Raw genomic sequence first — 16,311 nt, forward strand, 5'->3', positions numbered from 1 at the left:
GGGCAGCGCCGCAGCTGATAACCCTGCCTGGCGACGCGGACACAATTCACCTGTCACTCCGATCACAAGCGTCTCTAGAAACGTCACTCCGCTACACAAGTGCTATAACGTTCGTCAAATTTCCATTTCCACAGACACACACACGATGACAAGCAGAACCGTGAAAAGCCTTACGATAAGTCTGTCCAAAACAGATGATATGCACAACAAGTGGGTAGCTGCGAGACAAATAATACTGTATATTGAGCCTGCAGCCTCTGTGAATCAAGACGCAAAGTAATTAATGACATTAGCAGCCATTGGGAATTAATTTAAGTGTGTTGTGTACATAGTTCCGCGTAGTCAGCGCGTACACAACTTTCCCATTTGAGCGCGCCCCACTAAGCACAGCAGCGCAGGCGCAGCGCTCCTCCGTCTCCGCACTACGAGATGGCGCTGCCATAGAGACGGACCAAATTCTGCTTGCGCCGATCCACGTATTAATATGTAACGCAGCCAATGAGATTGCTGCTTATGTAGAACACTCGCGCAGTGATACATGAACGAGCGAGGCATTATAACAAGTGTACAGATCTCCGATGAGTCAGTCTGCATTTGTCTGCACCAGTCTGTACCAGTCTGCATTAGTCTGTACCAGTCTGTACGTGTTCTACATTTGTCTGTACCACTCTATAGGCAAGTTTCAGTTTGCGCGTAGTAAGATTACCATATTCCTGTACGTAGCCATCAAGTTTAATATGTAGACACTTTTGTCAAGTATAAGAGATATATGTGAGAATAAGATTAACGTTCCAATACCAAAGGAACTTCAGACTGTCAATTGTAAATAGCATCCAGAACCAAGTTAAGTAATTTTTATGCTTGTTATTATATTAATAAATGTGTGTGGAAATTAATCGAGTTCTGTTTAAAGTTGGTCACCGTCAATCTGCTACTCTAAGCGTGCAAGTGACATATCTATTGTCTGACCTAACGGCAGAAGATAAACACGCCACGATAAGACCACGAGACATATTGCTGACACTCGCCTACTTCGTTAGAGCGACAACTGAAATAATCTGATGGTGTGTGTACTGAAGGTCTTACAGTACGCACACCACAGTACTCCAAACCAGGTCTCCTTTTTACTAGGCATATGTGCTGAGTCTGGATGGGGCAATAGTCAGCCTATCTGCCTAATAAGGAGGAGGCACAGGTTCGAATTCCAGTCTGGCACATATTTTCAACTTCTTGCATTGATTTTAAACAATACCCATTCACAGCTAATGTCATTAATTCCTTTGTGTCTTGATTCATAGTGGCTGCAGAATGAAAATTATACAGCGTATTTCAGATGATGATGAAGTCCCATACTACTAGACAGAGCGTAGGGGACGATGCGGGACACCCGCACCGCTCTACTAGGAAAGGTCCTAGCGGAGGTGGTTTGCCATTGCCTTCCTCCGACCATAATGGGGATGAATGATGATGATGAAGACGACACAACAACACCCAGCCATCACGAGGTAGGAAAAATCCCAGACCCGGCCGGGAATCGAACCCAGGAACCAAGCGCGGGAAGCGAGAACGCTACCGCGAGACCACGAGCTGTGGACGCTATTTCAGAAATAATTTTTAAAACATTCGGTGACAGGTTCACTACAGCATATCAGGAAATAAGTGCCCAGTAAACATGTGGTCTAAAATCAATTCATTAAGATCTATGAGCACTTGTTCATCTCTGGTACTGTGAAAGACATCTCTTCTACTAGAAGTTCTTTGGTTTCCATATTACGAATGTAGTATGCATCAAAACAGGCAAGGCCGGCCGGAGTGGCCGTGCGGTTCTAGGCGCTGCAGTCTGGAGCCGAGCGACTGCTACGGTCGCAGGTTCGAATCCTGCCTCGGGCATGCATGTGTGTCATGTCCTCAGGTTAGTTAGGTTTAATTAGTTCTAAGATCTAGGCGACTGATGACCTAAGCAGTTAAGTCGCATAGTGCTCAGAGCCATTTGAACCATTTGAACCAAAACAGGAAAAAAAAGTCTAAACATCACTTCACTACACAACTGCTCTAATATTCTCAAATTTCCATTTCGACAAACACACACACAGGATGCCAAACAGAACCATAAAGAGCGGTGAGATAAATGTGTCTGCCGCGCGGGATTAGCCGAGCGGTCCAGGGCGGTACAGCCATGGATTGTGCGGTTGGTCCTGGCGAAGGTTCGACTCCTCCCTCGGGCATGGGTGTGTGTGTTTGTCCTTAGGATAATTTAGGTTAAGTAGTGTGTAAGCTTAAGGACTGATGACCTTAGGAGTTATGTTCCATAAGATTTCACACACATAAATGTGTCCAAAACAAATGTTATGCACAACAGGTGGGTAGCTACAAGACATATACGAGGTATGTCCACAAAATAAGTTCCTTTTGTTTATATAAAACAAACGTGTACAGATACTGAAAAAATATTTATTGTACAAATATCTAAAACTTGATAAACTACTTTTCTACACAGCTACCTAAATTTTGTAGGCACCTGTCATAGCGTGGCATAAGTTTTGTATGCCTTCTTCATGGAAGGTTGCCGCTTGTGTATTCAACCATGTGGTAACATGTTCTTTCAGCTCGTCATCATCGCTGCAGTGTTGGCCACCAAGGACAGATTTTAGGTGTAAGAAGAGAGGAAAGTCGCTACTTGCGAGGTCTGGGCTGTACGGAGGATGATCAAACGCGTCCCACTGAAATTCCCGTAAGAGTTGTTTGGTCACATTCGCCGTGTGCGGTCGGGAACAACACCTTTTGACAGTAATCCTCGGCGCTTGTTCTGTATTGCGCGACGCAGTTTCTTAATGGTCTCGCAGTAAGCATGTGCTTTGATTGTTTGCTTCGTGGTAAGAAATCAATCAGCGAAATGCCTTTTCTGTCCCAAAAACGGTGCACATGACCTTTCGAGGTGTCAAGATTTGCTTAGGCTTAACATTCGTTAGGGATGAAGTGTGCCTTCATTACACTGATTGCCATTTTTTTCAGGGGTGTCGTACGATACCCAAATTTCATTCTCCGTGAGTATGCGAGAAAGAAAACCATCGCCTTCTTCATTGTAGCGTGTCAAAAACTGAAGTGCACAGCCCATCCGTTGTTTTTTGTGTTGTTCAGTAATAATTTTGGATATACAACGAGAGCAAAGTTTTCGAAATTTCAGTTTTTCATTAACAGTTTCATGAATTATTGATAGTGAGATTTGCGGAACTTCCATAGCAAAGGCACTATGTGTAAATTTACGGTTGTGCTTAATCTCATCTTCAATTTTGTGAACCAGTTCATCAGTAACTACAGTCGGGCGTCCACTTCATTCTTCATCGTCCTTCATTGAACAGTCTGACCCATCTTCTGACCATTGAATCACTCGTAGCATTTTGTCAGTGAAACTCGCAGATTTTTTGACATATTTCCTTTGGTTTAACTTTCTTTGCATTTAGAATACGAGTCACAGATCTGATTTCACACGCGGCAAGCATTTTCAATTACGGCTGACATTATAAAGAAGCACATCAAAGCACACGTCTGGGCAGCGATTTGATAATGGCGTACATGTCTTCTGCTTGAGTCAGAGTAACTGCCGCGCATGCTCGGAACTGCGATCGTAGCGCTGCCGCGGACAGAAAGAGAAACGGAGATTACTTTGTGGACGGCCCTCGTAATACTGTATATGTCATGTCTGTTTTTTCGGACATGTCCAAAAGAACAGACCCATTTTTGTCCTCCAACCACTATGAATCAGAACACACAGGAATTAGTGACATTAGCCACCAGTAGACACTGATTTAAATCAAGGGATAAAGTTGAAAATGTGAGCTGAACCGGGATTCGAATCTGCGCCTCCTGCTTCCTACTCAGACGCTCTGTGTACGGATGGTGCAGTGGTCAACACATCTGCCTAGCAAGCAGGAGATATGGGTTCGAATCCCCATCTAGTACACGTTTTCAACTTTACCCATTGATTTAAATCAATGCCTACTGGCAGCTAATGTCTTTAATTCCTTTTTGTCTTGAAATAATACTGTACAACAATTGTCTAAAAAAATGAAAAGACTATGTTTATCTGGAACAGTTAATTGGAGAGGTCCCCAGCGGTAGAATTGACTTTTTGAAATCAAATATGCTGGGATCTAGGTTGAGATCCCGGGTGTCACACTCAGCAGCCGTCCATCCTGTTGGGCCATCGTTTGTAAGTAATTAACAAAACAACTTCAAAATTTTGAGTGATGCTCAATAACATTAATTCAAGTGAGATGCGTAAACTGATTGTCTGGTATAGTGGATAGGATAACTGCTACATCTGCAGGAGGTTGTGGGTTTGAATCTCGTCAGGTACAGCAAATTTTTTTAATTTTCAAATCTTTATCTAAATGATTTTGGTCATTATTCTAATTCAGTTAATTGGTTTAAATGTAGTTTTTACTTCTATTCCTCTAGCATACCATTTTAATCACTGTATGAAGTTTAACATTTGTTTTCCATTTTTTCTTTATATCACCCTTTTCCAATGGGAAAGAGACATAGCGAACACAATAATGTGGAAGAAAAACAGGGTGCCATAACAAAAGAAATTAAATCGAAATTAATATATGAAATTGATTAAAAACAGATGAACAAAGATTTCAAGTGAAAAAAGAATAACAGAAAGGAAAACAAGAGCAAACATGGAGTTGATTTAATGACTAAGATTACGTGACAAACAAAAGGAAATAAAAATTATATTTATATCATCTAACTACATAAAAATGATGAAGTCATTACGATAAATATCCAAAAAAATTTAAAAAAAGTTACGACAAGTAACAACATTCGAACCCACAGCCTACAGCACGTGAAGCTATTATTCAATCCATTACAGTACTCAACCAGACCACATCATGTAAGTTTCATCAACCCTATTGCGTTTCGCTGTTGCTTCACGTCCGTGACTGTAAACCTGAAATTTGCCCTAGACGTGACCCCTGGGTAGTGCTAAGAAGGCAATAAATCTGTCAGCCAGACAATCTTTATAGATCTCCTGGATATTCGAGAAGTACATAACCGAGACGAAATGACTAATAATCACATCAAAAGCCCTTTTCTAGGCCAAACGTTAAGGAAACTTGGAACAAGTTTCAAAATGTGCCAACTGAATATTGAGGGCATTAGTAAAACCAAATGCCAAAATCTTCAAAAGTTATTGACGAAGCACAACATTGGCGTGGTTGCTTTACAGGAAACCCACACAGATAACGAAGATCAACTACGCTCCAGATGAATAATACGAGGATACGATATCATGCCTATGGAGTAGCCACGTAAGTCAAAACTAAAATAGAGAGCGCTCACCTGCTATCTACTTCCACAAATGACAGTCCACTCTGCGATAATCAAAATAGAAGACTTTAACAGCCATCACACGCAATGGCGATACCGAACAAATGATACAAATGGCGAAGCCTTAACAAACTGGGCAGAAGAAAACAACGTCCACCTCATTTTCGATGCTAAAGATCGCGGTTCCTTCAGATCAGCAGCTTGGAAACGGGAGTATGAACCACACCTATGCTTTGTCACAGCTGATGAAAATCACTAGCTGGTCAGCACAAGCCGAAATGTTTTTCCAGATTTCCCTCACAGTCAACACCGTCCAGACCTAGTAGAGATCGGCACAAGTAATCCATTGATAACCTCAACTCCTCGACACAGATGGAACCTACACAAAAGCGATTTGGAAACCTTACTCTGAAGGCCTCGATGAATGCCTGGGATGTATCCCTCCATCTGCTGATACCTATAAAAGATTTGTGGGAGCAGTTATCAGTACAGCAAAAGAGCACATACCTAGAGGATTTCGCAAAGAGTACATTCCAGGGTGGGATGAGAAATGTGAGGAACTGCCTAATGACTAACCAAAGCAGCAGTTGAACTCATACACAGCCTTGATACTGCACGACGACAGAAGTTGATGGAAACTACTCAGGTTATGGACTTTAAAGTATCCAGCAGAAAAGCATGGTCCCTGTTTCGGGAAGGAGGAGGAGCCAGCCGAATCACTCGAGAAGAAAACCCCACAACACCTAACAACATTGCTTTGGGCATTGTTAAGACATCTAAAGGGGTAAAAGACCGAGAGACAACAATACGTATTACACGCGAACTTAGAAAGCTAAAAGCAACAGCCAGTGTTGACACTAAATATTCATGTGACATCGCCCGCGAAGAGATCTCGGCAGCAATAAAGGACCCAAAACCAGGTAAAGGGCCCAGCTCTGATGACATCCTCCCAGAGGTTCTTATCAAGTCTGTCAAATATACCAGAATATGGTTAGCAAAGTTCTCCACATCAGTATCGCAGGCAGGAAACATACCGCAAGGACTTAAACGTGCCAGGATAATCGTCTTCCTAAAACCAGGTAAACCGGGAAATCTTCCACAAGACTACCGGCCCGTAGCACTGCTTAGCATGGTGTACAAACTTCCGGAACGAGTACTACTTAACAGGATCGGTCAGACAATACTCACGGCCATCCCAGTAGAATAAGCCGGTTTTCGTCGCAACCGAAGCTGTGCAGACCAAGTCATGGCCCTTACAACACATATTGAAATGGGATTCCAAAAAAATTAAAAACATCTGTGGCCATTGATCTGTCAGCAGCCTATGATCCCGTCTGGACGCTGTATAAACTGATGAAAGTAAGTCCCTGTCTAAAAGTGACAAAGCTTATTGGTAACATGATTGGTAACAGAGGATGGTGGGAATTTAAGGAGATGGGACCTGGATAAACTGAAAGAAGCAGAGTTTGTACAGAGTTTTAGGGAGAGCATAAGGGAACAATTGACAAGAATGGGCGAAAGAAATACAGTAGAAGAAGATTGGGTAGCTTTGAGGGATGAAGTAGAGAAGGAAGCAGAGGATCAAGTAGGTAAAAATACGAGGGCTAATAGAACTCCTTGGGTAACAGAAGAAATATTGAATTTAAATGATGAAAGGAGAAAATATAAAAATGCAGTAAATGAAGCAGGCAAAAAGGAATACAAACGTCTCAAAAATGAGATCAACAGGAAGTGCAAAACGGCTAAGCAGGGATGGCTAGAGGACAAATGTAAGGATGTAGAGGTTTATCTCACTAGGGGTAAGATAGATACTGCCTACAGGAAAATTAAAGAGATCTTTGGAGATAAGAGAACCACTTGTATGAATATCAAGACCTCAGATGGAACCCCAGTTCTAAGTAAAGAAGGGAAAGCAGAAAGGTGGACGGAGTATATAGAGGGTCTATACAAGGGCGATGTACTTGAGGACAATATTATGGAAATGGAAGAGGATGTAGATGAAGATGAAATGGGAGATACAATACTGCGTGAAGAGTTTGACAGAGCACTGAAAGACCTGAGTCGAAACAAGGCCCCCGGAGTAGACAACATTCCATTGGAACTACTGACGGCCTTGGGAGAGCCAGTCCGGACAAAACTCTACCATCTGGTGAGCAAGTTGTATGAGACAGGCGAAATACCCTCAGACTTCAAGTAGAATATAATAATTCCAATCCCAAAGAAAGCAGGTGTTGACAGATGTGAAAATTACCGAACAATCAGTTTAATAAGCTACAACTGCAAAATACTAACACGAATTCTTTACAGACGAATGGAAAAACTGATAGAAGCCGACCTCGGGGAAGATCAGTTTGGATTCTGTAGAAATACTGGAACACGTGAGGCAATACTAACCTACGAGTTATCTTAGAAGAAAGATTAAGGAAAGGCAAACCCACGTTTCTAGCATTTGTAGACTTAGAGAAAGCTTTTGACAATGTTGACTGGAATACTCTCTTTCAATTTCTAAAGGTGACAGGGGTAAAATACAGGGTGCGTAAGGCTATTTACAATTTGTACAGAAACCAGATGGCAGTTATAAGAGTCGAGGGGTATGAAAGGCAAGCAGTCGTTGGGAAGGGAGTAAGACAGGGTTGTAGTCTTTCCCCGATGTTATTCAATCTGTTTATTGAGCAAGCAGTAAAGGAAACAAAAGAAAAATTCGGAGTAGGTTTTAAAATCCATGGAGAAAAAATAAAAACTTTGAGGTTCGCCGATGACATTGTAATTCTGTCAGTGACAGCAAAGGACTTGGAAGAGCAGTTGAACGGAATGGACAGTGTCTTGAAAGGAGGATATAAGATGAACATCAACAAAAGGAAAACGAGGACAATGGAATGTAGTCAAATTAAGTCAGGTGATGCTGTGGGAATTAGATTAGGAAATGAGACACCTAAAGTAATAAAGCAGTTTTGCTATTTGGGGAGCAAAATAACTAATGATGGTCGAAGTAGAGAGGATATAAAATGTAGACTGGCAATGGCAAGGAAAGTGTATCTGAAGGAGAGAAATTTGTTAACATCGAGTATAGATTTCAGTGTCAGGAAGTCATTTCTGAAAGTATTTGTGTGGAGTGTAGCCTTGTATGGAAGTGAAACATGGACGATAAATAGTTTGGACAAGAAGAGCACAGAAGATTTCTAAATGTGGTGTTACAGAAGAATGCTGAAGATTAGATGGGTAGATCACATAACTAATGACGAGGTACTGAATAGGATTGGGGAGAAGAGAAGTCTGTGGCACAACTTGACCAGAAGAGGGAATCGGTTGGTAGGACATGTTCTGAGGCATCAAGGGATCACCAATCTACACTCCTGGAAATTGAAATAAGAACACCGTGAATTCATTGTCCCAGGAAGGGGAAACTTTATTGACACATTCCTGGGGTCATATACATCACATGATCACACTGACAGAACCATAGGCACATAGACACAGGCAACAGAGCATGCACAATGTCGGCACTAGTACAGTGTATATCCACCTTTCGCAGCAATGCAGGCTGCTATTCTCCCATGGAGACGATCGTAGAGATGCTGGATCTACATCTACATCTACATCTACATGACTACTCTGCAATTCACATTTAAGTGCTTGGCAGAGGGTTCATCGAACCACAATCATACTATCTCTCTACTATTCCACTCCCGAACAGCGACCGGGAAAAACGAACACCTAAACCTTTCTGTTCGAGCTCTGATTTCTCTTATTTTATTTTGATGATCATTCCTACCTATGTAGGTTGGGCTCAACAAAATATTTTCGCATTCGGAAGAGAAAGTTGGTGACTGAAATTTCGTAAAAAGGTCTCGGCGCGACGAAAAACGTCTATGCTGTAATGACTTCCATCCCAACTCGTGTATCATATCTACCACACTCTCTCCCCTATAACGCGATAATACAAAACGAGCTGCCCTTTTTTGCACCCTTTCGATGTCCTCCGTCAATCCCACCTGGTAAGGATCCCACACCGCACAGCAATATTCTAACAGAGGACGAACGAGTGTAGTGTAAGCTGTCTCTTTAGTGGACTTGTTGCATCTTCTAAGTGTCCTGCCAATGAAACGCAACCTTTGGCTCGCCTTCCCGACAATATTATCTATGTGGTCCTTCCAACTGAAGTTGTTCGTAATTTTAACACCCAGGTACTTAGTTGAATTGACAGCCTTGAGAATTGTACTATTTATCGAGTAATCGAATTCCAACGGATTTCTTTTGGAACTCATGTGGATCACCTCACACTTTTCGTTATTTAGCGTCAACTGCCACCTGACACACCATACAGCAATCTTTTCTAAATCGCTTTGTAGCTGATACTGGTCTTCGGATGACCTTACTAGACGGTAAATTACAGCATCATCTGCGAACAGTAGTCCTGTGGAACGGCTTGCCATGCCATTTCCACCTGGCGCCTTAGTTGGACCAGCGTTCGTGCTGGACGTGCAGACCGCGTGAGACGACGCTTCATCCAGTCCCAAACATGCTCAATGGGGGACAGATCCGGAGATCTTGCTGGCCAGGGTAGTTGACTTACACCTTCTAGAGCACGTTGGGTGGCACGGGGTACATGCGGACATGCATTGTCCTGTTGGAACAGCAAGTTCCCTTGCCGGTCTAGGAATGGTAGAACGATGGGTTCGATGACGGTTTGGATGTACCGTGCACTATTCAGTGCCCCCTCGACGATCACCAGAGGTGTACGGCCAGTGTAGGAGATCGCTCCCCACACCATGATGCCGGGTGTTGGCCCTGTGTGCCTCGGTCGTATGCAGTCCTGATTGTGGCGCTCACCTGCACGGCACCAAACACGCATACGACCATCATTGGCACCAAGGCAGAAGCGACTCTCATCGCTGAAGACGACACGTCTCCATTCGTCCCTCCATTCACGCCTGTCGCGACACCACTGGAGGAGGTCTGCACGATGTTGGGGCGTGAGCGGAAGACGGCCTAACGGTGTGCGGGACCGTAGCCCAGCTTCATGTAGACGGTTGCGAATGGTCCTCGCCGATACCCCAGGAGCAACAGTGTCCCTAATTTGCTGGGAGGTGGCGGTGCGGTCCCCTACGGCACTGCGTAGGATCCTACAGTCTTGGCGTGCATCCGTGCGTCGCTGCGGTCCGGTCCCAGGTCGACGGGCACGTGCACCTTCCGCCGACCACTGGCGACAACATCGATGTACTGTGGAGACCTCACGCCCCACGTGTTGAGCAATTCGGCGGTACGTCCACCCGGCCTCCCGCATGCCCACTATACGCCCTCGCTCAAAGTCCGTCAACTGCACATACGGTTCACATCCACGCTGTCGCGGCATGCTACCAGTGTTAAAGACTGCGATGGATCTCTGTATGCCACGGCAAACTGGCTGACACTGACGGCGGCGGTGCACAAATGCTGCGCAGCTAGCGCCATTCGACGGCCAACACCGCGGTTCCTGGTGTGTCCGCTGTGCCGTGCGTGTGATCATTGCTTGTACAGCCCTCTCGCAGTTTCCGGAGCAAGTATGGTGGGTCTGACACACCGGTGTCAATGTGTCCTTTTTTCCATTTTCAGGAGTGTAGTATTGGAGGGCAGTGTGGAGGGTAAAAACCGTAGAGAGAGACCAAGAGATGAATACACTAAGCACATTCAGAAGGATGTAGGTTGTAGTAGGTACTGGGAGATGAAGAAGCTTGCACAGGATAGAGTAGCATGGAGAGCTGCATCATACCAGTCTCAGGACTGAAGACCGCAACAACAACAGAGGATTCCATGTTATCATGAGAAACAAAGTCAGTAGCCATAAATTACTTCAAAATGGGTTAACTCAAGGCTCGGTATTAGCCCCACTGCTTTTCAGCCTATACATTGCTGGCATGCCAGAGACAGCTTGTATGAAATTTGGATGCACTGATGAGTGGGCCATTGCAACAAGGCACACTGATTTTGATACAATGGAAAAAACCCTGACATCTGCTCTGTCTGCCTAGCACTTCCATAAACAGAGGCTTAGGCCTAATGCCACGATGAAGTAACTTGCGTCCATCCCAATAACAGAGAAGTCGGATTAGATCTGGAAGTATACTTTGACGACACACGCCTCAACCACAACAAGGAACCAAGGTACCTATGGGTCACGTTAGACAGAACCTTGTCACAGAATCACACCTTACAAAACCAGCTGCCAAGGTGAGAACAAGTAACAACGTCATCCATAAATTCTGCAGAACCACCTGGGGATCAACGGCAGCAACTCTGAGGACGTCTGCACTGAGCCTGGTATTCTCTGCGTTGGAGTACTGTGCACCAGTATAGCTAAACAGTAGCCACGTGAACAAAATTGATGTTGAATTTAACAACACCATGCGCGTTATTTCAGGAACCGTTAGGTCTACACCCATCATATGGCTACCTGTCCTGAGTCATATACCACCCCGAAAAATGTGGCGAGAAGCAGCCTTGGTCAGGGAATACAACAGGATCGAAGCAAACCCTGAACTACCGGTACATATCGATATACCTGAGGTATCAAGAGGCTTCGTTCAAGACATCCTCCTCTTTCTCTCGACAGCCTCACTGGGGCTGACATCAACTCTTGGAGAAGAGAATGGCTCCCAAATGCCGCCACCTAAAGCCTTGTGTTACTGAGGTACTTACTGGGTTTGATCATCCCTTCAAGATCTGGTCAACTCTGAACCGACTAACAACTAGGCACGGAAGATGTGCTGACTCACTCTTCAAATGGGGACTGCTATCTTCGCCTGCATGTGGCTGCGGCACGCCGAATAAGACCATCCAAGACAACAGAGATGAATGCAGTGTCAGAGCGTTCTGTGGGGACTTGAAGAATTCCTCGTCGCATCCCAAAAATCCAAGGACTAGATGTTTGTCTGTGAATATATGTAATGTCATGTAATGTAGAATAAAGTGACCCAGTACTGAAATGTACTTAAATGCCATACGCTAAATAAATAAAATGTAACACAAAATTTCGAAATTTTTTTCTTCATGCCATACGCTAAATGAATAAAATGTCACAAAAATTTCCGAAAATTTTTTCGTCAGTTACTGTCAAACGGGGGCACACCAGGGTGAGTGGCTGCAGTATGTGATACCTGGTGGGATCTTGATCCACATGACCGTACATATGGTTTCAAGAAGACGCGAACCCCCCCCCCCTCCCCCCCGCTGGGATCCTCTCCTACTTAAAGACAGTACTTTTCCGTCGAACTAAGCTAGACTCCAGAGTTCATGGAAGAATAAAAATGATTTTAAAATTTAATATGCCAACAAATTTAAACAAGGCAGCTTTCGAACAGCGTGCTCTTGATGTACTAAGATATGGCTGCGAAACTTGGATTTAAACGAGTTTTCGAAAGAAAACTTCGAGAAGCTCGGAGATTTGTGGGAAGATCACTTCCGGGTCTAACTAAACAAGACTGGAAAAGAAATAAAGACTTACGAGCAAAACAGTAGTTCAGGGCGTGTGGAAAGGGTAAACGTTCCCAGTACTAGCGAAAGTGTAAGACGGCAAGGCAGACCACACGAACGGTGGTATAAACAACTGAGAAACGCTGCGGCACTAACTGGCAGCGGACAGCAGGGGGCCGAGAGGCGTGGAGATACCGATTTAAATTGGTTTTGTTACCTGAAGATTAAAGAGGTAACACCTTGTAAATGTTGAACTAGCTGAATGATAAAATTAGAGATTGTTATTTTCTTATTAGCATCTCTAAGGGCGGTAATGCCATCTCTCAGTGTGACGTGAATTGGAAAGTCAATTTTGCAATTATACCACACATTCTCAGCGAAAAAACATGGCACCATGATAACCATTACCCATCATTTTCTTCATGCGTACAGCAATTTATATTGAAATTCGTTTTATCTCTTTCTTTCACACACTCTCTCTCTCCACATTTTTTTTGTTATTATAGATACATACAGTAATTTACATCTATGTTCAATCCCCCACTCTCTCTCTCTCTCTCTCTCTCTCTCTCTCTCTCTCTCTCTCACACACACACACACACACACACACACACACACACTTTCAGAAATCCTTCCAGAAGGAGGAATTGTCAGCCATGTACGAGGTCAATTTGTCTTTCAAATTAATTTCTTCATTGATTAAATATTTTACAGGATTGTTGGTCAAAGATTTTTATTGCTGAATACGTCACTCCTTTCTACCCCACACTAAGGCTAAATCAGGGGTAGTCTGAATCGTTTCTCCTCCCTCTGTTATATTTATGAATACTACAGTAATTTTCAAACTGTGATCGATTGTTGAAAACAAACTTCATAAACGAGTAATATACTGTGAGACAGTTGACAGCATGACCAACTTTTCAGAGGTTATAGAGTGGACGGCAGACTTTATCGTTATTCCGTGCAACAAACGTACCATGTAAAGTCGTGGACGATTATTTAAGACCTGGAACTTGTAATTTTGACTAGTAACTTAATGTGGTTCAAATGGTTCAAACGGCTCTGAGCACTATGGGACTTAACATCTCAGGTCATCAGTCCCCTAGAACTTAGAACTACTTAAACCTAACTAACCTAAGGACATCACACACATCCATGCCCAAGGCAGGATTCGAAACTGCCACCATAACGGTCGCGCGGTTCCAGACTGTAGCGCCTAGAACCGCTCGTCCAATCCGACCGGCACTTAATGTGGATACAATTTTATTTTAATCACAATGTAACTTACCCTTATTTTGAATTATGCAGAAACTTACACATTCTATCTCTTATGCAAATTGGAGTTGGCCGGGGCAGTGAAGGAAAGGGAAGGAACTAATAATATTAACTGCACGGGATTTTATGCGAACGGAACGACTCATTCAGAGTGGATTTTGATCCTGGGATCCCCTGTTCGCTAGGCAGTTGCATTAACCATTACACCACCCAAGCACAGTGCCACCACCCAAATGCGCGGGCTATCTCAGCACGATATCCACGGCTGACTCACGTTCCCACCTAGCTCCATCCACGAGGGATACTCGGAAAGTAGGGAACGATAGGTCGCGAAATGGAAACGACAATGAAAATCAAAATTGTTATATTTGCAACAGTTAGACACAAATTCCTGCTACGTATCTCCACAGCCATCGACCAGACTTAGACTTTTGTTGTAGCGTTGTACCAACTTTCCAATGCCCTCGTTATAGAAGGCAGCCGCCAGTGCCTTCCGCCAATTCTCCACGCTGGCCTACAGCTCGTTGTCTGCGACAAAATGCCTTCATAGCCAGCGGTTCATGTGAGCAGAGATGAAACTCAGACGCTGTGTTATGTGTAATCAAACATTTCCAATTGAAAACGATGCAGGAGCATCCTCATTGCCCCTGCACAATACGGCAGAGAATTGTCTTGAAGAAGAAAACGCACGGCAGTTATGTAATGTTGGCTGCATAGCTTCAGGCGAAATTTCTCACCAGGACCTCGTACTTAGCACGAGACACTATTGTTCTAGGTATCTGTATGTGCTCTCTGTGTGCTCAGAAGTAAAAAGAACAACGTAACGCGTTCCATGGGCATACTAGAGACACCGCACAACACACCGGAGCAAAACGTCATCGGATTTTCACTGCGGTTTCCATTTCGCGACCAATCGTTCCTAACTTTCCGAATAACCCTCGTATCTGCAGCTCCGCCCATGTCGTCCATGCTTCGCTATTTTCACATTCCCGCTGGAGGTCCAACGTAAATATGGTTGGCTCTGAGCACTATGGGACTTGAACGTAAATATGCATCCACACTGAAGAATGTGCATTCATTGCACACCGATGTGAATCGATTGTGTGAATACGTGGTCGTCTCCGAAAGAACAGACACCATGCATTCACACAAACATTCTATCTGCGTCTTTGTAACATGCCATTGTAAACTGTGGTTAGCGCCAGCAACACCTAGCACTCAATCCTCCCTCAGTTGTTCGCATTGCAGCTGTAAGTGCAGTGCGCTCCTGCCGCTGCTGATTAAGGGTTTGAAAAGACGAAATGCCTAGGCCATCAGTCAGTTGTTCGCCCTGCAAGACGGAATTTCCGTACCCCATCTGTCTGAATCTAGAGCTAGCCCTATATGCAACTCTGAATTAAATCTTTGCGTAACGTGTGTCTGATGCGACACGTGGATACCAGTCCAATATTCACCTAGTTGGATGTTGAAAACCGCCAAAAAACTACACACATCCTGGTATGTACCCTGAAGAGGCTAATACACTGGTACACATGCTTAATATCATGTTGCGCCCCCGCAAGCACGGAAAAGTGCCGCAACACGACGTGGCAAGGACTCGATTAATGTCTGAAGTAGTGCTGCAGGGAACTGACACCATGAATCTACATCTAGATCTACATCCATACTCCCCACCTAACGGTGTGTGGCGGAGGGTACCGTGAGGACCTCTATCGGTTCTCCCTTCTATTCCTGTCTTGTATTGTTCGCGGAAAGAAAGATTGTCGGTATGCATCTGTGTGGGCTCTAATCTCTCTGATTTTATCCTCATGGTCTCTTCGCGAGATATCAGTAGGAGGGAGAAATATACTGCCTGACTCCTCGGTGAACGTACGTTCTCGAAACTTTACCAAAAGCCAGTACCGAGCTATTGAGCGTCTCTCTTGCACAGTCTTCCACTGGAGTTTATCATCTCTGTGACGCTTTCGCGATTACAAAATGATCCTGTAACGAAGCGCGCTGCCCTCCGTTGGATCTTCTCTATCTTTCCTATCTAACTTATCTGGTACGGATCCCACACCGGTGAGCAGTATACAAACAGTGGGCGTACAAGTGTACTAACCTACTTCCTTTGTTGTCGGATTGCATTTCCTTAGGATTCTTCCAATGAATCTCAGTGTGGCACCTGATTTAACGACGATTAATTTTATGTGGTCATTCCATTTTAAATCTCTTCCTAATGCCTATTCCCAGATAATTTATGGAATTAAC

General features: G+C 44.1%; 1 protein-coding gene and 1 non-coding gene across 2 annotated transcripts in view; one reads left to right on the forward strand and one right to left on the reverse strand.

Moving 5' to 3' along the window:
* Nucleotides 1-16,311, reverse strand: part of LOC126291467 (uncharacterized) — a 2,161,958-nt gene that overhangs the window by 553,264 nt on the left and 1,592,383 nt on the right. The gene's annotated exons all lie outside the window — the stretch shown is intronic.
* On the forward strand, nucleotides 3,889-3,961 carry Trnaa-agc (transfer RNA alanine (anticodon AGC)). The gene has a single exon. It is a non-coding gene; the product is annotated as a tRNA-Ala (tRNA).

Source organism: Schistocerca gregaria, chromosome 9 (assembly GCF_023897955.1).
Source record: "Schistocerca gregaria isolate iqSchGreg1 chromosome 9, iqSchGreg1.2, whole genome shotgun sequence".
Classification (NCBI taxonomy): Eukaryota; Metazoa; Arthropoda; class Insecta; order Orthoptera; family Acrididae; genus Schistocerca; species Schistocerca gregaria.